Raw genomic sequence first — 7,564 nt, 5'->3', positions numbered from 1 at the left:
TTATTTCATAACTTCTTGTCAAGACAATGAACTATGAAATTTTCCGATCCAAAGGAATCATTGATTATGTTTTAAAATTTCCCTAGTGACAAGGCATCTGTGCCATCGAAAAGTCCTTTGGAACAAGCCCTTGTGCTATATAAAATGTCGGTACGACATTGACAGTCGTGACTTATGTCCCCTGTCTAATAAATATGAAGGAGTATATTCCGTTTAAACGCCAAAGATGGTTTATTTAAAAACCTAGGCAAAACATAATCAAATAAATTTAATACTATATATTGGCCTATATGGTTTATTTGCACCATGGTTATTTAATCATCAAACTCGACGATTCCCTATATAATTAAACAAATTAATATTACTTGGTTTGTAGCCTTCAAAGCTTCACCATGGCTGACTCATCTGAATCTCACAATCATCCAGTTGATCAGAATAATGATGCAAGACTGAACTTAACGGGCACCGAGTTACAGGCTATGTTAGATACAGCTGTAAACAAAGCCATGGACCGTATATTAAAGGATCATAAGCGAAAGTGCGATAATACCCCAAATAAGGGTTACAAAAAGGGTAAGACCGGTTCAAACTATAACCAGTCCAAGCCAAAGGAGGCAAAACCCAAATGTAAAACCTACGGGAAGAAGCACTTCGAAAAGTGTATCTATGAACAGACCAGGGGATGTGTCATCTGTAAAGAGATGGATCACAAGACCCATGAATGCAAGGACTTGAAGGACGCCACATGCTATGGCTATGGCGAGAAGGGGCACATAAAGACCCGCTGCCCAAAGAAGGCGACTAAGGGGAAAGGCACTTTAGATTCACAGGCTAAGCCTTGTGGAATTTGTAATAAGGAACACCACAAGACTTTGGAGTGCCAGGACATAAAGGACGCAACCTGCTATGGTTGTAATGAAATAGGGCACATCAAAACTAATTGCCCAAATAAAACCAAGAAGCCTGGGGAGGCTAAGAAGACCAAGCCTGGAGGCTCTCAAATAGATGCTCAAGAGGCTATTCAGGATGACAATGTCACAACAGGTACTTTCTTTATCAATAACGCTCATGCTAGAGTATTATTTGATTCAGGTTCAGATAAGTCTTTTGTAGACAATGGATTTTGTAAATTATTAAATCTACCTGTTAAAACTCTAAGCGTTAAGTATAAAGTAGAATTGGCCGATAGTACCTTAGAGACTGCTTCAGCAATATTAAATGGATGTTTTATATCCATTAGGAATCATTCTTTTCCGTTGTCCTTGTTTCCATTAATATAGGGGGGCTCGATATAGTGGTAGGAATGGATTGGTCGTCTTAAAACAAAGCCCATATTGTGTGTGATAAGGAGCAAGTAGTTATCAAGACTCCTTATGGTGAGCCTTTGACAATTCAATGAGACACTGGGTATGGATTGCCTAAGCACTTGTTGAATTTGGTATTTAACCCCAAAGCTTCGAGTATGGAAAACTCAGAAGAGACAAACAACAGTCGCGATGCTAGAAATGCGACAAATGTTAATGGTGCATCAAATGTGAACCTCAATGTTAATGGAGTTAAACTCCAAAACTGTAACTAACGCAACTGTTAGGAAGGCTATGAGAAAAGTCATGAAAAGGTTCAAGGAGCCAAATGCAGCTCGCTCTAAAACACATGTCGCTGCTCATAAGAAAAGCTTTATTCATACTTCAAATGCGAAGAATAACCCAAACAAAATCATACATGGCAAGGAGCTCCATTCTTTTACGATGTACTTAAAAGTACTTCGTCTCTTGGAAGTCAAGAGACTTCAATAGTAAAAAGGGGCCATTGATTGCGGGAAATTGTTGGATGAAGTAGAAACCATTAGGTGTATCAGCGGTTATGCTGGAACGGACACGATGAGGTATGCGTCACAGTCATTTGATGGCAGTACCCTTGATTAGTGAGGACATTAATGAAGTCCACAAGAAAGATCCTCATATACAATGTGGGATGGACCAAATTTTAAGAACCTTATTAGAAAAACCTATTATCAGCATCATGAAATGGAAAAAGGTGGAATAAGAATTTCCTGACTCTCACCATAAAAGTTCTAGACTGTCGGCAATATGTGCAAATTTTAATTCATTGGCTGAGATAGTGCCCTATTCCATTTACCCAAAATCTAAGCTTAATGCAATAATTATTGGTGGTTAGCCACGACAATAAGAGGGCACAATAAAGTTCCAAAGACTGCTCATTATAAATCCACTATGGATCTACCTCAGCTACTCACGTTTGATAGATTAAGAAATAACCAGTCAAAGTTGAGACTGCCCTAAATTTGTCAAAGATTTTGCAGCTAAGTTTAAAAGGTTTAGAACGGAGGCGTTTAACCCTCCTGATGAATGATTAGAGGCAGTTCACATTAATAATGACACCAGATAAATCCCTTATTGTGATTTTATTGCTAAGAGTTACGTTTGGTTTCAGGTGCTGCTAAGTCTCTCATAAGACCATAAGCTTAGCAAACTTTTAGGAATTTTCCCGTAAGAACCCCAGATATTAAGTGTAAGGTAAAACTTACAGGCGAAATCATAAGAACCATTTCTTCTGTTTCTGTTAGAAACCTTCAGTCGTAGAATTCTAGAAGTATCCTCTCTCTAGAAGAAGTGCGTCAGCATATATAATTGATATCTCCTTGATCTCTATCGATTACGAATACCAGACGGGATGATAAAAGCGCCATATGAGGATTGTTGTATCTTAATATGTTCCATAGATTGCTTCCATGCCTGATCAGTATGGAGGTTTAATGCATGGGACCACAAAGATGTTCTGATGGTCATATGGTACTAAAGTCAGCTAATGGTATTCAAAGAAGATATCCAGAATGGAATTGTCCAAATAAATGTCTCCGATTAAGGAATTCGTGGACTGGTAACATAAATGTGTCACTCATTTGACACAAGCAATGATGGATGAACTGGAGCCTGAGATTTGGAAAATCTCTACAACCTCCTTGTATCTTGATTATCTTCTCCTAAGATTACCTTGTTTACCTCCTGAGAGGCAAGTAGAGTTAAGATTTGTATCCCATTTAGGACTATATTATTATGAAATATCCAAGTCGGCTAGTACCATCATTGGAGGAATCGAAACCCTGATTAAGTAAGTTTTAAAATAGAGGATTCGTATAGCCTAACTCAATATTCTGAGAATTCGGTATAGTTAATTAAGAAAGACGGTTCATTTTGCTTATGCACTGATTACTGCAACCCTAATTAGGCAACAATTAAGAATTTCCATCAGCTGCCCAGGATCGTCGATTTGTTCGACTAACGGCGAGGATAAGCTATTCCTTAAGATTAGTTTTAAGCAGTGGTTGGAATAACCATCTCACCTTAAAATAAGCTTTTCTATAATAGTTGTCATATAAGTATCAAGGCTGCTCCTTTGAAGACCTTGTATAGATGGAATGTTAAACAATTATTGTTAGACAAAAGATTTGTAAGTCCAATTATCAGGATCTGAAAGTTGCCTTGGAAACAACAAATAAGATTAAACCAATCCATAATCATCTGCAAATTGCCAAGTATTCGGCAGAAAATCAAGGACTAATGAAAGCCGCGAACCTCATGAGTTCTTGTAAAGGAATAAGGTTCAACAAAAGATATCACCCTGGAAGGGTGTGCCAATTTGTAACTATCAGGTTAGTTAAGCTCTGAAAATATAAAATCATTTGAAGGAATCGAATGTATCAAGATTAAATAGCTTATAAGCTAAAACCTATTTAAGGAGCTTGGCGGAGATCGCCATGTATTACACACTAATGATTTAAGGATATGTTTCACCAATAAGTCGAGAAGCATTATCACATAATGATATGCAGATTTATGATATGATCAGAAACCTGTATCGATTGAGGATCAACAGGTTAAGAAGCTCCAAAAAGGATACATGTACATATTAGAGGTTAGCTTGGGAGCTTGGAGAGGCTCCAGATACGCTATAGAAGTTAAAGTCCATTATGCGACAAAAAGTACTTCCAGCATTTTAGAAAATCTCGAGGTCGAGATTTCTTTTAAGGGGGTGAGGATGTAACACCACGAAAATTCATGTCCAACAATGTATCGACACGTGTCATGGGCTTTAAACGTGTAAAAGATTACTTATGAAGGACTAAAGTTGACAAACAAGGAATCTATGTATGAAAAAGGATTCAAAGTGTCAACAATGGATAAATATATCTTTCAACAACCCTACACGATGTTTATACCCTTAAACGAATAAATCATGGATCATACGAAGCTAATTGTGAAAGAAAGTGAGAAATTACAAACTACAGGGGTTAAATGTGTCAACATGTTTAAAGTATACCTCTGAGTGACCTTTTAGCAAACTCGAAGCTTTGTAACAATTAAATATGCTCACTAGAATAAGTGATAAAAATTTCACAAGGTTTCGATAAAGTATGAGAAAGTTATGACAATATTTGTATACGAGGGGTTAAAAGCGTCAACGTTGAAATTGAAAGCTTTACGGGTGATCACAAAGTTAACTGAGGACTTAACGGTGTTTGCTTATGCCTTGGAGCCCTTAAAAGTCAAGTTAGAGGGTTGAAATTGCAAGAAACAAGCTTAAAACCACGTTTGGAAGGACCAGGGGCTGAAATGTAATTAATCGAAACTTGTTTGGCTGGTAACTGAGGTGCTGGCGTAGTGCCACCAACAACCCCCTCTTCCGTCGCACTACGCGACGGCCTGAACTACACATATTTCATGTACAGGTGCAAGTTCAGCAAGTTAAACCGACTTAGAAACCTTGTATTCGATTCTAGGGGCTTGTTTGATGGTTTTTCAAGCTTAGGGACACTTGTAAATGATCAGGGAACATCCATAGACTATTGTGAATGATCTTGTTGCATCTAAAGTCCTATATAAGAACCCATTGTTGCAACACTTTGGCATACACTTTGAAAACCATTCAAACTCAATTTCTGAAGATTTCTGGAGCTCTCTGGTCAACAAGCAAGTTTCCTTAGGATCCATAGTTATACTTAGGACCTTTGTAAGTGTCCTAAACCTTTCTTAATTCAGTTTTACTTAGTTTATTAGCTTAAAGTCAAACCGTCATAATTAAGGTTTGACTTCGTCATTAATCTTAATTTGTCCAGTCAAATTTTAAATTGAAAGTACCTATGAGTTGGTAATTATGTGGGCAATAAACCCTTAAAAGGGCACCCTCTGGCTCCCACTCTAACTAGGTCAATTGTCGGGTCAAAGCTAATTATAAAAAGTCAACAGGAAGCTTATTTTCAAATTAATGCATAATTAACAATAAAGAAGCTATGCAACCTATTTTATCACTCATATAACTTGGTGATTAATGTAAGAACATGTCTAAACATGTTCAACCCGACAATTTTCAGTTTAAGCTTGGTTTGGAACCGAAAGTCGCATAAGTGGACTTTTTGTAACACCCCAAATTCCGTACGACATGTTAAAATGTTTAAGTGCAATACCCTAGTGAAAAGAAATGGTAAATATAAAATTTTACCATTATTAAAGTTTATAGCATTTGACAAACCTAAAATATTATAACTAGGCATGGAAGTTTATTAAGTTAGTATGTAATTATGAAGAAGTGTCGTGTTCTAATAGATGAGGGGGCTAAGTGAAAAGTGTGTAATTGAAATATTTATCAAAAAAAAAAAAATGCCAAGTATGGGATGTATGTGTGTGCGATCGTGAGAGAGGCCAGGAGAGAGCTTTCCCCCTTAAAACCCTAACATACTAAATCCTTCAAATTAAAGAGGAAATTGAAGGCTAGTGGAATGCATGGATTAAGAATGATGATCACCTAAGCATTTCCTACATCAAGTAAGTCACAATTTGTAAAATGATGAACATTGATGAAATGGGTCTTTGATTAATCCGTGTATATATGCGAAATTAGGATGGTAATGAGTTAGAATCATCTCGCGAAACTTGAATTATGCTTGGATTTCGGATTATCTTGATGTTTTTATGTAAACCCACTTGTAGGTAACAATGCCATGGAAATGTTGATGATATGTGTGTTAATTAGTTGTAGTTTTGATATGTGAAGATAAATGTTGTAGATTAATGTTATATAAATCTGAATTAGAGTGGAAATTGTGTGAAAATGTTGAATGTAATGATCTTGCTAAGAATTGGAATGGTTGTGCATAAATTTCTTGTACACTATGCTTGGTAGATGGTACGCACACAACGTGTTCGATGAAATGTCTAGGCTGAATTATTTGGGTTTAAGCTTGGGCATTTGTTGAAATTGGATAATAGAATGAAAATGAATATGTTTTATGTTTAATTGGTGCCAAGATAACCATATGAATGAACATATAGAATGAAATTTATGTGAAGGCTAAAAGTGATGTTACAATGTTTAGGAACGAGAGTAAAGGAAAGCTTGAGTCATACCCAAGATAAAGTGACGAAAAATCAAGGTAAGTTCTTTTGAACTTTATTTACTCTACTAGTAGATTTACGAATGATATTGAATGATATTAATTGATAATACGGTTCTTGTAGATAAAGATTGGTTAGATGTAAGAGTTGATGTCGAAAAAGGTTTTAGAAGTTATGTTGTAATGAATGCGAAATAGCAAATCCCTTGCGGATTTGGTTATGCTAATGAAGGTTATGTTAAGCCATACAAGTCGACCGGTTCTAGTTGGACAAGTCGAGTAAGAATAAGCTACCACCCGTTTTGAATGGGTGGTCATGAATGCTATGATGAATGCTTGAAATTTAATCCGTTATACGGATGGAAAGAAAGAATTATGTTGAAAGCAATTAACCCGATGTTACCGGGTTGTAAGTGATAAGCTTGAACCTCATTATGAGGGTATATGCCATTACCCATTTAATTGGGTAAATCGAATGCGTAAGAATAATGAAAGCATATAAACGAATGAAGCTAATATATTGTTATATCGAGTTAAATGAGTATTACGGCTAACTTTTGAAGTTTTGTTATTGAATGTAGGTAAATCCTCACCTTAGGCGATTTGGGAGAATCGGAGCGAGCACGTGTCCATGTCATGTTATACCAAACGCTTCCGCTAGATTATTCTCATCTTTTTGGTCCATGACTTGTTATTTTGTACAACTTTGTTAGTAGTTGTACATTTGTAAAACTTGTTGTCTTTGCTTTTGGTAGTTTTATGTCAACGGGTTCGTAGAATGTTATTTGAATGATTATGTTAAAAACAGGGGGCACGTTCGTTTTACGAACGGGTCATGCCCAATTTTTGTAAAAATTTTAATTATGTATCAAAGTTGGTATTTTTGATGTTTAGTAAATTACTCTAGTAAGTAATTTTACAATTTCGGAAAAGCGGACCTAACAAGTTGGTATCAGAGCCAAAGTTTGAGGGATTCGGGCAAAAGTTATAGTGCTCGAACTCAAACCGATGGCTCGTGCAAAAGTGTGCTCGCTCCGAGATCGCCAATGAGGTAAAACTTTAAGTTTTTGTTAAACACAAGTATGTATAGTGTGTTTATGATAAATATCTAAGTTAAGTATGCGAAATAGTAAAAATGGGAGCTAAACATTG

General features: G+C 36.3%; 1 long non-coding RNA gene across 1 annotated transcript; it reads left to right on the top strand.

The window, feature by feature from the left end:
• The first annotated feature begins 5,708 nt into the window (after positions 1 to 5,708).
• LOC110887173 lies at positions 5,709 to 7,144 on the top strand. The gene is made up of 3 exons (XR_002563112.2): positions 5,709 to 5,843; positions 6,395 to 6,451; positions 6,994 to 7,144. It is a non-coding gene; the product is annotated as an uncharacterized LOC110887173 (long non-coding RNA).
• The last annotated feature ends 420 nt before the right edge of the window (positions 7,145 to 7,564 follow it).

This window comes from Helianthus annuus, chromosome 11 (assembly GCF_002127325.2).
Source record: "Helianthus annuus cultivar XRQ/B chromosome 11, HanXRQr2.0-SUNRISE, whole genome shotgun sequence".
Classification (NCBI taxonomy): domain Eukaryota; kingdom Viridiplantae; phylum Streptophyta; class Magnoliopsida; order Asterales; family Asteraceae; genus Helianthus; species Helianthus annuus.
The sequence above is the reverse complement of the archived record's forward strand: the minus strand, read 5'-3'. Positions and strand labels throughout refer to the sequence as shown.